Source organism: Moschus berezovskii, chromosome 13, assembly GCF_049115385.1.
Source record: "Moschus berezovskii isolate FMDL1 chromosome 13, NW_MosBer_1.0, whole genome shotgun sequence".
Lineage (NCBI taxonomy): Eukaryota > Metazoa > Chordata > Mammalia > Artiodactyla > Moschidae > Moschus > Moschus berezovskii.
The window spans coordinates 91,276,190-91,295,849 of record NC_142472.1 but is presented as its reverse complement, the minus strand read 5'-3'; the positions used below and the strand labels follow the sequence as shown (position 1 = coordinate 91,295,849).

The window sequence follows — 19,660 nt, the reverse complement described above, 5'->3', positions numbered from 1 at the left end:
GACTTCATGCATATGAAGGTGAGCAAACTCGATGAGACGGGGAGCCTGGTGGGCTGCAGGCCACGGGGTTGCAAAGAGTCAGACACGACTTAGCAAATGAACAACTACTCACAGATGACAATACCGTTTACTGAATGGAAATAATTGGGGATGGAATGCAGGAACAGTGACAGGGTTTAAGAAGAAAAATTAAGAATTGTATTTCAGACACGTTGAGTTGGAGATGTCATATAAACAGATACACGTCGCAGTTCAGAAGAAAAGTTGACCTATATAATCCAAAGTATGGGACTGAATACGTTTACCCAGAAAAGGAGGAGAGGAGAAAAAGGGAACTTGGGGGAGAAACCGCATCCGATGACTCCTTCAGTAATTTTTAACTGCATTGTATTATCTTTCATAAATTAGAAATACTGTCCATATATCACAAATGCTTATATTAAAGGAGTGCTAAAAACAAAATCAGTAATAACAGCAACAACCAAAACCTTCAACTGAGCAAGACAGTAAAGAGGAGAATTGTAGGTCAGAAGGTTGTAACGTGGGACATTGTGTATTACACGGTTCTGGTTAAAGCCAAATCCCCAGGGAAGACAAGTCAGTACCTGCCATGATAACGATACAGTGAGAAAGCAACTCAAGCTAAACAGAAAGAGACTCATAGACTTTGAAAATAAACTTACAGTTACAAAAGGGGAAAAGTGGAAAGGAGGGATAAATTGGGTTTGGGATTAACAGATACACATTACTGTATATAAAACAGAGAATCAACAACTGCACTCAATATTCTGTAATAACCTATATGGGGAAAGAATAGAAGAAGAATGGATATCTGTACATGCATAACTGAATCGCCTTGCGGTACACCTGAAACTAGCACAGTATCATAAATCAACATTACTCCAATATAAAATAAAGTTAAATTTTAAAATACCACCTTAACAGTGGAAAAGCCTCATCTGATGTATTTCTTCGGTCTCTTTACTGGGAACTGATGGAGAATCCCCAGCAGAAAAGGCAGACAATCCGCCTCCACCACTATCCCTATATCTTGGTCATCGTCCTTTTTCTACAGCTGCCTGCCTCGCTGTGAAGAGCCTACTTTTCCTATCTTTTCAACAACCAGTCTCCACTAACAACACTCTAATGTCAATCAACAGAATTTTGCAACGTGACTTTATTTCAACACAATATGGAAAATATTTTCCCAATTTAGATCCATCATCTACCAAAGACGCTGGGGCTTAAATTCTTTTTAATTAAATAGAAAAAATTATTCACGCTAAAGTGGGAAAAAAGCCTCACAGAAGAAGAAAAACACCAAGGATATATGTATCGTTATTGTGGTGGCCTAACATGAGTCTGAGTGAACTCCGGGAGTTGGTGATGGACAGGGAGGCCTGGCGTGCTGTGATTCATGGGGTCGCGGAGAGTCGGACACGACTGAGCGACTGAACTGACTGAACTGAAGTACAATTATTGTTTCCGAGACTTTGGCTCTGAATCAGGTAGGCAGAGTCTTTGGCTTCTCTCCCGATCAAGTGGAATCCATTCAAGTGGAGTCACGGGTAGGGGATGGAGCCATCACCATAGCCTCTCTCTCCCCACACGCCAGCATCGGCAGCTGGACAATAGGCTGGCCCATCAAACACCTGACACACTGAACTACAGAGTAGGACCCCACCCAGGGTGTCACGTTAAGTGCCAGAGGCGCCAACCTACAGACTAGGATTCTAGCCAGGGGGGCCCCTCTATGTGCCTGACACACCGAACAACAGAGAAGGACCCCAGGCAAGGTAGCCCTCTAAGTGTTCGAGCAGGCAGAGCTAAGGTAGAATGGCCAAAGAGGCCTTTCGATCGCCGGCTACAAGAGGCTCTGATAGGGACGTAACTCTGGCAGCGGAGGAAGTCCGTATCCTTGCACACTAGGCACTGCCAGGGTCCCTGCAACCCAAGCAGCTGCACCACCTTCAAGTTCAACTCTCACTGGGGCAGAGCTGCCACAGGCAGCTGTCCGCTATCTTGCGTCTACGCCCACAGGGTCGCTTCAGTCCTGTCCAACTCTTTGCTGTCCTGTAAACTGTGACCTGCCAGGCATCTCTGTCAGGGAGGAGGGGCGTTCTCCAGACAAGAATACTGGAGCGTATTGGCCAATACTGGTTGCCATACCCTTCTAGAGCACTGTACGTCCTGCTGCCCTCGTCGCCAACTCCCTTGAGTACCTGGTGCTGCCAGAACCCCTGCAACCCAAGCAGAGGAACCACCTCCACACCTGGCCTTCACAGGGGCAAACCCAAGTCCTCCAGGGCAGCCGCAGGAGCAAACCCCAGTGGAGGACCACATGTATAGGTGGAAATAAAACCACAACTGGAACCCAGGGGCAGTGTGGCTAAGGAAGAAGACCTAAAACCTTCCCACCAGCTGTACAAGCTACAGATTAAATCCACATGATCAATTAGGCAGACTCTGTGTCTATGGAATATATAAAAGGTCATTGAGAACTCCCACAAAAGAAAACTCACTAGTTCTGATAGCTTTGGACACTGGAGGCAAGAACACACAGGAGTTGGACCAGATTAGAATCTAAGCTGCCCCCACAGCAGGTCCAGAGATCAGCACAGTGCTGGAGGGCATCCTAGGGAGGTAAAAGTGGACTGTGACTCCCAGCGAGGGAAAGGACGCTGACAGCAATGACTCAAGAAAAACATTTATTATTCTTATTTTTTGACTTCTTCTGTAGATTCTTTTGGCTTTTTTCTTCTTTTTCTCCTTCCCTGCCCCCCCCTCTGTTGGAGCTGTCGACTTTACTGGCACTATGAAATCCAATGGATGCAGAAAAAGCCTTTGACAAAATTTAGCACCCATTTATGATTAAAACTTCAAAAAATGGGCACAGAAGGAACTTTCCTCAACCTAGTAAAGGGCATATATGATAAGTCTACAGCAAACATTATTCTCAATGGTGAAAAACTGAAAGCATTCCCCCTAAGATCAGGGACAACATAAGGGTGTCCACTTTCACCACTATTATTCAAAATAGTTCTGGAAGTCCTAGCTACAGCAATCAGAGAAGAAAAAGAAATAAAAGGAATTCAGATCAGAAAAGAAGAAGTACAGCTCTCACTGTTTACAGATGACATGATACTGTACATAGAAAACCCTAAAGACAGTATCAGAAAATGACTAGAGCTAATCAGTGAATTTAGCAAAGTTGCAGGACACAAAATCAATACACAGAAATCACTTGCATTTCTATATACTAACAATGAAAAATCAGAAAGAGAAACTAAGGAATCAATCCCATTCACCACCGCAACAAAAACAATTAAATATCTAGGAATAAAAGTCCAAGGTAAGGTACAGCGGCTACACTTTGCTGGAGCGGCTGTGAAGAGATTTTCCACGACCAAGGTAAGAGAAACCCAAATAAGACGGTAGGTATTGCTAGGGGGCACCAGAGGGCAGACAAACTGAAATCATAATCACAGGAAACTAGCTGATCTAATCACATGGACCACAGCCGAATGTGGTCCCCTGGAGAAGGGAATGGCAAAGCACTTCAGTACACTTGCCTTGAGAACCCCATGAACAGTAACAAAGGGCAAAATGATAGGATACTGAATGAGGAATTCCCCAGGTCGGTAGGTGCACAGTATGCTACTGGAGCCCAGTGGAGAAATAACTATAGAAGGAATAAAGGGATGGAGCAAAAGCAAAACCAATACCCAGTTGTGGTTGTGACCAATGATAGAAACAAGGTCCGGTGCTGTAAAGAGCAATATTGCATAGGAACCTGGAATGTTAGGTCCATGAATCAAGGCAAATTGGAAGTGGTCAAACAGGAGATGGCAAGAGTGAACGTCGACATTCTAGGAATCAGTGAATTAAAATGGACTGGAATGGGTGAATTTAACTCGGATGACCATTATATCTACTACTGTGGGCAGGAATCCCTTAGAAGAAATGGAGTAGCCATCATGGTCAACAAAAGAGTCCGAAATGCAGTACTTGGATGCAATCTTAAAAATGACAGGATGATTTCTGTTCGTTTCCAAGACAAACCATTCAATATTACAGTAATCCAAGCCTATGCCCCAACCAGTACTGCTGAAGAAGCCGAAGTTAATCGATTCTATGAAGACCTACAAGACCTTTTAGAACTAACACCCAAAAAAGATGTCCTTTTCATTCTAGGGGACTGGAATGCAAAAGTAGGAAGTCAAGAAACACCTGGAGTAACTGGCAAATTTGGCCTTGGAGCACGGAATAAAGCAGGGCAAAGGCTAATAGAGTTTTGTCAAGAGAATGCACTGGTCATAGCAAACACCCTCTTCCAACAACACAAGAGAAGACTCTACACATGGACATCACCAGATGGTCAACACCGAAATCAGATTGATTATATTCTTTGCAACCAAAGATGGAGAAGCTGTATACAGTTAGCGAAAACAAGACCAGGAGCTGACTGTGGCTCAGATCATGAACTCCTTATTGCGAAGTTCAGACTTAAATTGAAGAAAGTAGGGAAAACCACTAGACCATTCAGATATGACCTCAATCAAATCCCTTATGATTATGCAGTGGAAGTGAGAAATAGATTTAAGGGACTAGATCTGATTGATAGAGTGCCTGATGAACTCTGGACGGAGGTTCGTGACATTGTACAGGAGACAGGGACCAAGACCATCCCCATGGAAAAGAAATGCAAAAGAGCGAAATGGCTGTCTGAGGAGGCCTTACAAATAGCTGTAAAAAGAAGAGAGGCGAAAAGCAAAGGAGAAAAGGAAAGATATAAGCATCTGAATGCAGAGTTCCAAAGAATAGCAAGGAGAGATAAGAAAGCCTTCCTCAGTGATCAATGCAAAGAAATAGAGGAAAACAACAGAATAGGAAAAACAAGAGACCTCTTCAAGAAAATTAGAGATTCCAAGGGAACTTTTCATGCAAAGATGGGCTCGATAAAGGACAGAAATGGTATGGACCTAACAGAAGCAGAAGATATTAAGAAGAGGTGGCAGGAATACACAGAAGAACTGTACAAAAAAGATCTTCACGACCAAGATAGTCACGATAATGTGATCACTGACCTAGAGCCAGACATCTTGGAATGTGAAGTCAAGTGGGCCTTAGAAAGCATCATTACGAACAAAGCTAGTGGAGGTGATGGAATTCCAGTTGAGCTATTTCAAGTCTTGAAAGATGATGCTGTGAAAGTGCTGCACTCAATATGCCAGCAGATTTGGAAAACTCAGCAGTGGCCACAGGACTGGAAAAGGTCAGTCATCATTCCAATCCCAAAGAAAGGCAATGCCAAAGAATGCTCAAACTACCGCACAATTGCACTCATCTCACACGCTACTAAAGTCATGCTCAAAATTCTCCAAGCCAGGCTTCAGCAGTATGTAAACCGTGAACTCCCAGATGTTCAAGCAGGTTTTAGAAAAGGCAGAGGCACCAGAGATCAAATTGCCAACATCCGCTGGATCATGGAGAAAGCAAGAGAGTTTCAGAGAAACATCTATTTCTGCTTCATTGACTATGCCAAAGCCTTTGACTGTGTGGATCACAATAAACTGTGGAACATTCTGAAAGAGATGGGAATCCCAGACCACCTGACCTGCCTCTTGAGAAACCTGTATGCAGGTCAGGAAGCAACAGTTAGAACCGGTCATGGAACAACAGACTGGTTCCAAATAGGAAAAGGTGTACGTCAAGGTTGTATATTGTCACCTTGCTTATTTAACTTATATGCAGAGTACATCATGAGGAACGCTGGGCTGGAAGAAGCACAAGCTGGAATCAAGATTGCTGGGAGAAATATCAATAACCTCAGATATGCAGATGACACTACCCTTATGGCAGAAAGTGAAGAGGAACTCAAAAGCCTCTTGATGAAAGTGAAAGAGGAGAGTGAAAAGGTTGGCTTGAAGCTCAACATTCAGAAAACAAAGATCATGGCATCTGGTCCCATCACTTCATGGGAAATAGATGGAAAAACAGTGGAAACAGTGTCAGACTTTGTTTTTTTGGGCTCCAAAATCACTGCAGATGCTGATTGCAGCCATGAAATTAAAAGACGCTTACTCCTTGGAAGGAAAGTTATGACCAGCCTAGATAGCATATTAAAAAGCAGAGACATTACTTTGCCAACCAAGGTCCGTCTAGTCAAGGCTATGGTTTTTCCCGTGGTCATGTATGGATGTGAGAGTTGGACTGTGAAGAAAGCTGATCGCCGAAGAATCGATGCTTTTGAACTGTGGTGTCGGAGAAGACTCTTGAGAGTCCCTTATACTGCAAGGAGATCCAACCAGTCCATTCTAAAGGAGATCAATCCTGGATGTTCATTGGAGGGACTGATGCTAAAGCTGAAACTCCAATACTTTGGCCACCTCATGAGACGAGCTGACTCACTGGAAAAGACTCTGATGCTGGGAAAGGTTGGGGGCAGGAGGAGAAGGGGACGACGGAGAATGAGATGGCTGGATGGCATCACCGACTCTGTGGACATGAGTTTGAGTGTACTCCGGGAGTTGGTGATGGACAGGGAGGCCTGGCGTGCTGTGATTCGTGGGGTCGCGGAGAGTCGGACACGACTGAGCGACTGAACTGAACTGAACTGAAGCAGACAAAAGAACTGTACACAGAAAAGTATAAGACACTGGTGAAAGAAATCAAAGATGACACAAACAGATGGAGAGATATTCCATGTTTCTGGGTAGGAAGAGTCAATACTGTGAAAATGACTATACTACCAAACACAATCTACAGACTCAACGCGATCCCTATCAAATTACCAATGGCATTTTTCACAGAACTAGCACAAAAAACTGCACAATTCATATGGAAACACAAAAGATCCCAAACAGCCAAAGCAGTCCTGACAAAGAATGGAGTTGGAGGAATCAACCTTCCTGACTTCAGATTATACTACAAAGCTACAGTCATCAAGATAGTATGGTACTGGCACAAAAATAGAAATATAGACTGATGGAACAAGAGAGAAAGCCCGAAATAAACCCATGCACCTATGGGTACCTTATTTTTGACAAAGGAGGCAAGAATTTACGATGGGGCAAAGACGGGCTCTTCAATAAACGGGTCTGGGAAAACTGGACAGCTACATGTAAAATAATGAAATTAGAACACTTCTAACACCTACAAAAAGATAAACTCAAAATGGATTAAAGACCTAAATGTAAGATCAGAAACTATAAAACTCTTAGAAGAAAACATAGGCAGAACACTCAATGACGTAAATCAAAGCAAGATACTCTATGACCCACCTCCTAGAGTAATGGAAATAAAAACAAAAGTGAACAAGTGGAAACTGATTAAACTTGAAATCCTTTGCACAGCAAAGGAAACGATAAGCAAGGTGAAAAGACAGCCCTCAGAATGGGAGAAAATAATAGCAAATGAAATAACTGACAAAGGATTAATTTCCAAAATATACAAGCAGCTCCTACAACTCAATGACAGAAAAACAAACAACCCAACCAAAACGTGGGAAAAAGACCTAAACAGACATTTCTCCAAAGAAGACATACAGATGGATAACAAACACATGAAAAGATGCTCAACACTGCTCATTATTAGAGAAATGCAAATCAAAATTACAATGAGATATCACCTCACAGCGGCCAGAACGGCCATCATCAAAAACATCTACAAACAATAAATGCCGAGAGTGTGTGGAGGAAAGGGAACACTCTTGCACTGTTGATGGGAATGTAAATTGATACAGCCACTATGGAAGACGGTATAGAGATTCCTTAAAAAATTAGGAATAAAACCGCCATATGACCCAGCAATCCCACTCCTAGGCATATACCCTGAGGAAACCAAAGTTGAAAGAGACCCATGTATCCCATTGTTCACTGCAGCAACCTAGTTGTCCATTGACAGATGAATGGATAAAGAAATTGTGGTACATATGCACAATGGAATATGACTCAGCCATCAAAAGGAAGGCATCTGAGTCAGTTCTAATGAGGTGGATGAACCTAGAAGCTATCACACAGAGTGAAGTGAGTAAGAAAGACAAAGATAAATATTGTATTCGAATGCATATATATGGAATCTAGAAAAGCACTACTGAAGAATCTATTTATAGGGCAACAACGGAGAAACAGACATGGAGAAGACACTTATGGACATGGGGAGAGGGTAGGAGAGGATGAGACATTCTTCAGCACCTCAAATTCTATTTTATTATGCCTATGTTAGGGCCCAAGAAATCTGCATTTTGACAGTTTTCCAGACTTGAGAAAGCATCACACGCACAGTACAGAAAAAATCAGGGACGTGCTGCAGACATTCTCACATGATCGCAAGTACTGTTCTCATGAACTTCCTGCATTTTCAGTTTTCTTGGCAGCACCAGTTTCTAAGCCTTCAGACTCCCATCAACTAGATATTCAGTAGTTACATGGATCAAATCGTTTCCAAGAAACTGTCACTGATATTAAGTTTGCCAAATACATGTATAAGCTTATACTGAAGCTGATTAATACAAACCGTTTTCTTCACAAGGCTTGGATTATAAAGAGAAATGACAGAAACTCACTGCACAGAGGCATTTATTAGAACTCTGCAGTAAGCCAGGGCTTTAAGAGAAAAACACCTAAAAAACACTCTATCCTTGAGTTCAAAAGAAGGCACAAACTTGTAAACACAATACAAGATACAGCAGCATGACATATGAAGCAATCAAAATTATGAAAGACTTCATGTCAGTCCCTCAACACAGGATTTTTGAATCAGTATTTGCCTGTACTGGCAGTATGGCAATCAGTATTCTAACAAAAAATGCGAGCAAAGGCACAGAGGTTCAAACAGGGTGTGTGTAGTGTTGCTGGGGCACGAAGAGCGCATGAACTGGAAGCATAAGAGGTAAGCACTTTCAGAAACATGTGTATGCGTGTGTGTGTAAACACTGACATAAACATATCAATGGACACATCTCTACATCCAACCACCAACTCATCACAGACACACTCCTTACTTTCCAATCCTTCCAAAACCAAACTCTTGATTTCCACTCCTTAGTTTCTCCATTTTCACAAATGGTAATCCCACTCTTCTAGTTGCTCAGGCCGAAACCCTTGGGGTCCTCCTTGAAACTGCTTCTGAGTATCCACCTCACAACCTACCAGCACTTCTTGTCATTCGATTTCGCAACGTATCTAGAATCTGACCACTTTCCACATCCTCCACAGCATCCACCCAGTTTGAGCGATTAGTACCTCATCCTTGGATTTCTGGAGTGTCTTCCACTTCATCTCCATTTGTACACAAGAACCAGGGTGATTCTTTAAAGACATGCCACCCCTGTGCTCATGATCATGTCTCTTCTGCTCAACATCTTCTGACTCACTCAGAATCAAATCCAAATTCCATAAAGGAGCTCTAAAGACACCTCCCAACCCCAGTGCTTTCTGATCGAATTTCCTTCCCTTCTCCCTTACTCACACGGCTCGAGCCTCTGTGGTGTCCCCGTTGTTCTGTGAATATAACCAGCACGCTTCCACTTCAGAGCCTCTGCACTTGTTGCTCTGCTTCCTCTGCCTGGACCGATCTTCCCTAGATATCTGTATCATTTGTTCTCTCATTTCATTCACGTCCCTGTCACACTGTCTCCTTATTAAAAAAGGACTTCCCTAATGTCACCTAACTCTATTCTTTCTTATTGGCAGTCACTGCTATCTGACATTATCTGCTTATCTATATCCTACCATTACAGCCATCACTTGAACTGTAGCTCCATTAGAACAGACCAGGTTTTGTTCACTACTCATCTCCACTATCTGGAGTAGTGTCTAGCACATGCTGCTGCTGCTGCTCAATCACTTCAGTCACGTCACACTCTGTGTGACCCCACAGACGGCAGCCCACTAGGGTCACCCCGTCCCTGGGATTCTCCAGGCAAGAACTCTGGAGTGGGTTGCCATTTCCTTCTCCAATGCATGAAAGTGAAAAGTGAAAATGAAGTCGCTCAGCTGTGTCCGACTCTTAGTGACCCCATGGACTGCAGCCCACCAGGCTCCTCCGCCCATGGGATTTTCCAGGCAAGAGTACTGGAGTGGGTTGCCACTGCCTTCTCCGGTCAAGCACATGGAAGACATCCAATTGATATTTGCTGAATGGATGACTGTTGACTAAATATATTCATATGGCCCTTACCCAACTTAACAGCTTCCCTGGTGGCTCAACTGGTAAAGAACCTGCCTGCTACTGCAGGAGACACAAGAGACGTGGGTTCGATCCTGGGGTCGGAAAGATTCCCTGGAAAAGGAAATGGCAACCCACTCCAATATTCTTGCCTGGAAAATTTCATGCATGGACAGAGGAGTCTGGTGGGCTATATATATAGTCCACGGGGTCTCAAAAAGTTCTACATGACTGAGCGCTCACCCCACATACAAGTTAATTAGAAAGATGACTAGAAGGAGTATGGAAGACATTTGAGCTGTACAAAATTGAGAGCAGAGATATCCGATGAGCCATAACTAAAACCAGATCAGGCAGTGAGAATGAGACAGCTGTGAAATTAGTTAAATAAAAGCAACAGAATCTACAACTGACTGGATGTGGGAGCTTGGGTCAATGAAGGAGGAATATGCCTTCTAGGAATTAAAAAAAATAAAATGAGCAAGAAGTAAAATCAATTTTAGACATGTTGAAGTTGAGGTACTTGAGACAAATTCAGGTTAGGATATCCAATGGCTGCTTGTTAGGCAGATTTGGAACTTACCAGAAAGATGACAAAGGTATAGATTTGGATTTAGGAGGCATCAGCGTGTGGGGAATGGTTAAAATCAGTGAGATGAAATTATCCAGAGGAAACATGTAGAATCAAAAAGAACAGAAACAGATTGCTAAGAAGCACCAGGAAGAAGAAGATGCAAGAAAGGAAATTAAGAAGGACTGGACTGAGTGACATGTAGCAGACTAGCAGACCACAATAGTGTGCACAAAATGCTGAAGTGATTTTCAGGGAAGGAGGACAGACTGAGGTTGAGGGGAGTAAGGGTCACATACGGAATGACTGTGAAATGAAATATAGGTTTGAAGTGAGTGACGTAGATTTGGCATAAGTGCTGGGGAGAATGAATAGAAACTTTCCCGTTGACCACACTGAAAACTGACTAAAGACAAAGAGCAAACAGAGCGGCTATGGTTTAAACTGTCTAGCAACAGGAGAATGGATAAGCCAAATATAGTAATCTATACAATGGAAGACAAGAAAAAGGAAAGAACTATTAATGAACACAAAACCATTAATGAGTCTTGAAAACAGAGCAAAGAAGAGCACTCTTCACTCAAGCACAATGAGAGTTATACACGTATGGCTTCATTTGTATGAAGCTCTAGAATACACACAGTGATCATCTAGGAAGGATACTAAACAGCAGTTGCCTCCAGAGGATGGCACAGACATGGGCTGACTAGCAAGGAGCATGAGAGCGTGAGGCAATGGTAATGATCAGGTTCTACACCCTTCTAAGGATTTGGCTTTCTAAGCTGCAGGTTTTTAATAAAAACTCAGGTGCTGTCTTTAGATCTGTGCATTTCCTTGTAAAGTTTTAAACGGAAGAAAAAAAAAAAACACTACAGACAAATGTTTGGTGAAGGACCTAATAAAATATTTGTGAGGACAGTAACTGTTGTCTCTCTTTTATTTTTAAATACACTCAAAGAGTAATGTAGATTAGTAGATCAGTAGAGGGATGGACAGATGTGATAAAGCAAATATAATAAAACAATGATAGAATTTGGACTGTAATAAAAAAAAAGGTGTTGCTATGATTTAAATAATTAAATATGCAGCATAATTAACTTGTAATAAATTAGTTGAATTGGTCCAGCTAGAGATCTGAACAAGCACAGTAGATGGAATAAGTTGAAATTGTTAGCAAAAGTACTATTTTATGTGACAGACAACAAAGTTTAACCTAAGTAAGAAAAGAAATGAGATCAGGAAGGGAGCTATTAGGAAAGCTGAGATCAAACCCCATAACTTTGGGGTATCCATAAAACTGAAGAAGAGGTACAGTATGAACAAGGATATGAGAGATGTGGAAGAATGAAAGGTTATTATGAGAGATCAGTTTGTCAGAAGTTAAGGAAGAATTCAGAGTTAGGCAACTCCAGGCAAAATACTGAGGACATAAAACAGATTTAATACTAACAAAACAGAGATCATAATGACATTTCTATAACTGTACATAATCTATTAAAATAAAAAGACCACTAAACAATTGTAGTTAGACACAAAACTTAAAATAGGATTCCTGCCAAGGTAATTCATAACTGTTGTTATAAATACCAATAAATTTAGATTTCTAAAAGAGGAACAATAAATACTATAAGGTTTTGGGGAGACAGTGGATGAATGGTTTGATGGGTCTAGACAAGAGAGTATGTCAAACAGATGAAAAACAGAGTAGACAAAGAAAGCCAGCTGTCAGTGAACTGACTACAAGTAACTAACACATGTTTTAAGTTTCTCCATCTATCAAATGACAGTGACAACGTGGGCTTTTTACCTATCTCCAAGGGCTATTGACAGATGATAAATAAAATTGATTTTAAACATGAAGGAGAATTAAGTGTTCTGTGCAGCACTGCCCATAATAGCAAACCCTTGGAAATAACTTAAATGACCATCAGTAGAAGATGGCTAAGTAACTACAGATAGTAGTATTAACACAATTGGCCATTACACAGCAATTAAGAGGAAAGAACCAGGCTAACAAATATAAACAACAGATACAGATATAAACACAGATACATGTACAACATTATATATTTATATATATATATGGAACGTAAAAAAGCATAGAATGTTGCTTATGGATATGCTTGTGATGTACACTAAGAGTGTAAAAACAAACACAAGAAGAATTAACGACAGATTCAACACTGATGATCTCATCTCTGGGGAGAAAAGAAGGAAATGAAATCAAGATGAATACTAACGAAGGAATCTTCAACTCTACCTGTACTGTTTTATTTCTTTAAAAAAGAAATCTGGGGCATTCCCTGGTGGTCCAATGGTTAGGACTTGGTATTCTCATTGTCTGGGCCCCAGGTTCCATCCTTAGTTGGGGGAACTAAGATCCTGCAAGCCATGTGGGATCTTGGGTGTGGCCAAAAAAAAAAAAAAAGTCTGAAGCAAACACTGCAAAATATTATTGGACAAAGCTAGACAGTAAGAGCTTTATAGGTATTCATCTATGCTTTATCCTTGAAACATTTAAGAACACGAAAAGGCACAACATTATAGTATAAAAAAATGCAGTATTACTACCATACACGTTATTACTGACAATTATGTTCTCTTAAACAAATCTATAAGACTGTCAGGTAAATGTCCTCAAACCTTTAGGAAATGCTTACAATCTATATATTGGAAGTGATTTGAAAAGTATCTGACATTTTCTGGGTCTGGGTATGGTAATACATGATAGTAAAACAGAACAAAGGGACTTTCCTGGCAGTCCAGTGGTTGACTCCGTGCTTCCAGTGCAGAGGCCACGGGTTCTATCTCTGATCAGGGAACTAAGATCCCACATGTTGCATGATCAAAAAACCAACATTGAAAAAAAGGAAGAAAAACAGAAATGACAGAACTACTGTAGTCAATAACACCGAAATCATAAAGATATTTGAGTCCCATTAAGTCATTAGAGATATTTAATAATGAGGCAACAAATGATTATGTTCTCTATATCTTCTAATGCTTTATAAATGGCATTACTTTTATAACCAGAAAAAAAAAAAAACTAAGGGAAAGATATCAAACAATCAATATCTTATGTTTTTCTTAATTACTTTAAAATTTTCTTCACTGAAATGTTTTTCTTTTTCCACCTTTTTCATTTTATTCCAAATTCCTAAGGAAATGAACAGCTCTGAGGCATGAAACTTCTGTTCAAAATTATAAGTAATATACACACTTCGAAAAGTTCTTAAAAACTGATGAACTAGAAGACAAATAATTTTAAATATGCTGCAAAAGAAGCAATGGTCCATGAAAAATCTATGATTTTCGCACCTACTGCATTCCATATCTTCAGGCCAAGGAACACCAAACAGCTCCATGAGCCTCGAGCACTCACTGTGAGCCCACTGACAGAGCCTGCGGCAGGGAAGTGTGACACGTCCGTACTCCACACAGATAGAATAACAGAGCGCACAGAGAGATGGCGGAAATCTCGACAGCAGTCCAAATTCACCCCAGGGCGGAATGGCTGGGAAAAAGTCCAAACCAAATCATTAGATGGAGAGTTGTATACAAGTCAAAGTTTTCTTCACATATAATATGGCAATATTCTTGGTTTTTTCTGTTTTAGAAGATTTCTGAAGGCAATTAAAATTTTCTGAAGGGAAGTTTTTGTTTTTCTCAACAAAACCCTCTTCACCCTACCCCTAGAGATTCTGATTTGGTTAAGTATGAGGTGTATTGCAGAATCTATACGGATATTTTAATTATTACAGGTGATATTAATGAAAAGGCCTGGCTGAGAACGACAAATAACAATACATACAGTCCATTTTACATAGAAAACCCCACAAAAGATACGTGTCAAATGCTCAGAAACCTGATTACTGCTTGGTAATGGGATTACAAGAGATTTCAAATTTGTTTTTCTTAAGTACTTCAATTTCTGTATTTTTGCCAACTAACATGTATCAATAGGAAAGGAGGACAAAAAATGAAAGGAGAGGGTAGGAGAGGAAGAGCAGTCATTATACACAGTGGGACACATTTTGAGGTGGCAGGTAAAGGAAGAGATATCACTTTGGTCTCATATTTTCCTGTTCTTTTTACATTAAAAGCAAAATTTAAAAACACACATTAGAGTTCTTTGAACTCTGAAATCACATGATGTAAACAGAGCTAACACTGTAAGCTGATATTAAGGAAACAAAAAGAAAAAATAGTGGCCCCAAACATAAAACCATACTAAAATCATCAATTATCCCAAGAAATGTACATCTGGGCTTTTGACTACCAAATATTTTTTTCACATGTTTATATAATCAGTTTCAGAGTCATTGCTGACTTTTACCTCGTAACATATTCTCACCACAAGGCCTTTCCACTAAGACTCAATTTATTTCTACATTGATATAAAACATTTTCCAGAAGCCTTCTATACACAACGCCGTCACAAAACCGAGCGTCACTTAGAGAAACTTGTGTTCAAAGAAGTTAACTGTGTAAGAGATGTGATAAATGATACATAACTATATGGGACAATCACTTTACCACTTATTATCACTATTACTACATAGTATATAGTAATATATAAAATAACACTACATATAATAGTATATATATACATATATATATAACATATATTTATATATAATAACATATAACAAACTATATGCAACCAGCACTTCCAAGCATGAAGAAATCATTTTAAATGAATAACTTTAAATTAAATCAATGTTCCCATCAAGAACAACTTCAAAATATAGGAAAAGTTTTAAAGTAACTCTTGAAGGCTACCAGAGAACTACTGAAGGAAAAGAACTAGACAGACCAGGAATCAGAGAGCAGGAAAGCAGGCAGAGGTGGCCCGATAAGCGAGGCCACTTCTCCAAGGAGGTATCTGCTGAACCTGGGTGTAAGGCAAGAGACTGAGATGCAACTTTTGCCCAGGCTGATGCTAGAGAACCAAGAAACCAGCAGGGCTCTGGTAGTCGTGCAAGACCGTAGACAGTACATGTATATATATAACTGAATCACCTTGCTGTACCCCCTGAAACTAACACAACACTGTATCGATGATGCTCCAATATAAAATAAAAAGTAGAAGGAAAAAAAAGACTACAGACAAAATTCAAAACAAAAGGGACAAATGGGTGAACAGGGAAGTTCCGAGGTTTGGGCCTGACACAGAGCTAATTTTCCCTTCAAGATATTTAAAAAGTCTGGAAATGCATAGGGCAGGAGGTTAGGAAGCTAAGCACAATGCCTCTGAAAAGCAGAGTGGAGATTTTGGCAGTGTTATCAGTATGAGGAAACATAAATTAGAGGCTCAAGTCCAGCTAGGGGAAATGGGCATAACTCACTCGCAGCTGGAAGCCCCTCCCCTGAGTGACCACATGTCAGCAGTGGGGGCAAATGACAGGGAGGCAGAGGCCGGTCAAAACTGAAACCCAGCCTCAACTCAGCTCAGTCCCAAGACGGTACATGAGAAATATGTTTGAGAAAATAAAAGATGAAGGATTCCAGAAAATTGGAATCGATCATAAGAAGGACCAAATGGAAATTCTGTAAGTGAAATACATAAATGATGCTGTAAAGAGCTCATTAGATATACCAGAAGAAAGAACAGACAAAATGGAAAACAAGGCAATAGAAAATATCCAAACCAGAAGCAGACAGACCAAAACCTACTGAAAAATACAGAAAAAGACATAGTAGATGTGTAAAACACACGAAAATGTTTAGGATATACTTAACTGGAACCTCAAAAGAGGGAAGAAAGAAGGAACAGAGGCAATATATAACAAGATGATGGTCAAGAATTTGTCAAAACTGATTAAAGACAACCCATAGATCTGGCAACCGGCTCCAGTACTCTTGCCTGGAAAATCCTATGGACAGAGGAGCCTGGTAGGCTACAGTCCATGGGGTCACAATGAGTCGGACATGACTGAACGACTTCACTTTCACTTTTTTATAGATTCAAAAAGTTATGCAAATCCCCAGAAGAATATATACAAAAAACACACCTAAACATATCACATTTAAACTGTGGAAAACCAACGAAAAATATCGGAAAAACAACCGGTGGAGGGGAAAAACATACCTTACCTTCAACAGAACAACTACTGCTGGACTTTGGAATGCTAGAAAACAACAGAATGACTTATTCAAAGAACTAAGAGAAAACAACTGCTCACCATAATACTATGGTCAGCAGAAATACCCTTTAATAAGTGAAGGCAAAGTAAAGACATTTCTGGATAGGCAAAAACAGAAAAATTACTGGCCCAAACCTACACTAAAAGATAAAAGTAATCCAAGATGAAAATTCTAAAGGAATTAAAAGCCACAAATAGGTGAATGTGTGGGAAAATAGAAATGAATATTCTCTGTAAGGGCTTCCCTCGTGGCTCAGAGGTTAAAGCGTCTGCCTCTAATGCGGGAGACCCGGGTTCGATCCCTGGGTCCGGAAGATCCCCTGGAGAAGGAAACGGTAACCCACTCCAGTATTCTTGCCTGGAGAATCCCATGCACGGAGAAGCCTGGTAGGCTACAGTCCACGGGGTCGCAAAGAGTCGGACACGACTGAGCGACGGAACGGATTCTCTTAAAGACAAAACACAATGCCTTAAAGACATATAGAATACAAAATAATTATGTGTAATAATAAAATGATAAAGACAGGGGTCAGAGGAACACTAATGGGAGAGTGACCAAAGTTATTATTTTTATTAGAATATTGTAAGTCAAGACTACATATCCTAATTTCTGGGGTAAGCAATACAAGAATGCACAACTAACTAGGTAATCAGAGAGAGAAACACAGTAATACAAAAGAAGTCAAGACAGGAGAGAGAAAAAGAAAAAGAGTTTGGAAACACTGAAATCGAATGACAAGATGGCGGATTTAACCCAAGTACCTCACCAACTGCATTATATATAAATGAACTACCGACTCCATAAGAGAGGAAGATTGCTGGACTAGGTACAAAAAAAGTTTGCTGACAGGAATGCAAAATGAGGCAACCACTATGGAAAACAATTTGGCGACTATTCAAGCAGTTAAACATAAAACTTTCACATGACCCTGCAGTTCCACTCCTAGGAATTACCCCAAATAACTTTAAATCATGTCTAAGCAAAAATAACCCTGCTTATTTAACTTCTATGCAGAGTACATCATGCAAAATGCCAGACTCAACAAAGCACAAGCCGGACTCAAGACTGCCAGGAGAAATATCAATAACCTCGGATGCGCAGATGACAAGACCCTTATGGCAGAAAGCAAAGAACCAAAGAGCCTCTGGATGACAGTGAAAGAGCAAAGTGAAAAAGTCAGCTTATCCCGCCGCCTTCTCTCTCTCCCCCGGCCCCTCAGGCTAATTCGCCAAAAACGACCAACACAAAGGGAAAGAGGAGGGGCACCCGCTACATGTTCTCTAGGCCTTTTAGAAAACACGGAGTTGTTCCTTTGGCCACAGACGTGCGAATCTACAAGAAGGGGCTTATTGTAGATATCAAGGGAATGGGTACTGTTCAACAAGGAATGCCCCACAAATGTTACCATGGCAAAACTGGGAGAGTTTACAATCACCCAGCATGCTGTTGGCATCACTGTAAACAAACAAGTTAAGGGCAAGATTCTTGCCAAGAGAATTAATGTGCGTATCGAGCATATTAAGCACTCTAAGAGCCGAGATAGCTTTCTGAAACGTGTGAAGGAAAACGATCAGAAAAAGAAGGAAGCCAAAGAGAAAGGGACTTGGGTTCAGCTGAAGCGCCAGCCTGCTCCACCCAGAGAAGCACACTTTGTGAGGACCAATGGAAAGGAACCCGAAATGTTGGAGCCCATTCCCTATGAATTCATGGCCTGATGGGTGTAAAAATAAAGACCTGGACTGTAAAAACACAAAACAACAACAACAAAAAATCTTGGCTTAAAACATAACATTCAGAAAACTAAGACCACGACATCTAGTCCCATCACTTCATGGCAAGTAGACAGGGAAACATTGGAAACCGTGAGAGACTATTTTGGGGGGCTCCCAAATCACTGCAGATGGTTACTGCAGCCATGAAATTAAGATCACTTGCTCCTTGGAAGAAAAGTTATGACCATCCTAGATGGCATATTAAAAAGCAGAGACATCACTTGCCAACAAAGTTCCGTCTAGTCAAAGCTATCGGTTTTCAGGTAGTCATGTATGGATGCGAGAGTTGAACTATAAAGAAAGCTGAGTGCCGAAGAATTGACGCTTTTGAACTGTGGTGTTGGAGAAGACTCTTGAGAGTCCCTTGGACAGAAAGGAGATCAAACCACTCTATCATAAAGGAAATCCGTCCTGAATACTCATTGGAAGGACTGATACTGAAGCTGAAACTCCAATACTTTGGCCACCTAATGGGAAGAACTGACTCATTGGGAAAGATCCTGATGCTGGGAAAGACTGAAGGCAGGAGGAGAAGGGGGCGACAGAGGATGAGATGGTTGGATGGCATCACCGACTAAATGCACAGGAGTTTGAGCAAGCTCTGGGAGTTGGTGATGGACAGGGAGGCCTGGCACGCTACAGTCCATGGGGTTGCAAACAGTTGGACACGACTGAGCGACTGACCTGAACTGAAGCAAAAATGTGCGTATGAATGTTCATAACAGAGTAGTGTTATTCATAATTACCAAAAAGAGCAAAATAAAGCAAAAGCAAGCAAAGGAAAGGAAATAATAAAGAAGAGAAGTCAATGACACTAAAATCAGAAAATCAATTTTTTAAAAAATATCACTCAACCCAAGAGATGGTTCTTTGAAAACTTTAGTACAATTGATAAGGTTCTAGTACGAATGACTTAAAAAGACAGAGAAACACAACTTAACCAATTTCAAGAACGAAAAAGAGGGTATCATTAGAGACTGTACCGACATTAAAAATATAA

The 19,660-nt window shown here is 40.8% G+C and overlaps 1 protein-coding gene and 1 pseudogene across 14 annotated transcripts in view; one reads left to right on the top strand and one right to left on the bottom strand.

Annotated features, from left to right (window-relative positions):
• LOC129557884 (liprin-alpha-1-like) overlaps positions 1-19,660 on the bottom strand; it is a 149,939-nt gene that overhangs the window by 102,242 nt on the left and 28,037 nt on the right. For 6 of the 14 annotated variants that reach the window (XM_088842811.1, XM_088842809.1, XM_088842812.1 and 3 more), the window contains exons 1-2: positions 14,060-14,194; positions 13,002-13,123 (exon numbers count right to left, since the gene is read on the bottom strand). The exons of 5 other annotated variants lie outside the window; for them this stretch is intronic. The gene's annotated coding sequence lies outside the window, so the exon portion shown is untranslated. Of the gene's footprint in view, positions 1-13,001; positions 13,124-14,059; positions 14,256-19,660 lie in introns of those variants that run through there. 3 more of the 14 variants (XM_088842799.1, XM_088842798.1, XM_088842797.1) reach the window with 1 other exon arrangement.
• Positions 17,628-18,622, top strand: LOC148775901 (large ribosomal subunit protein eL21 pseudogene; annotated as a pseudogene).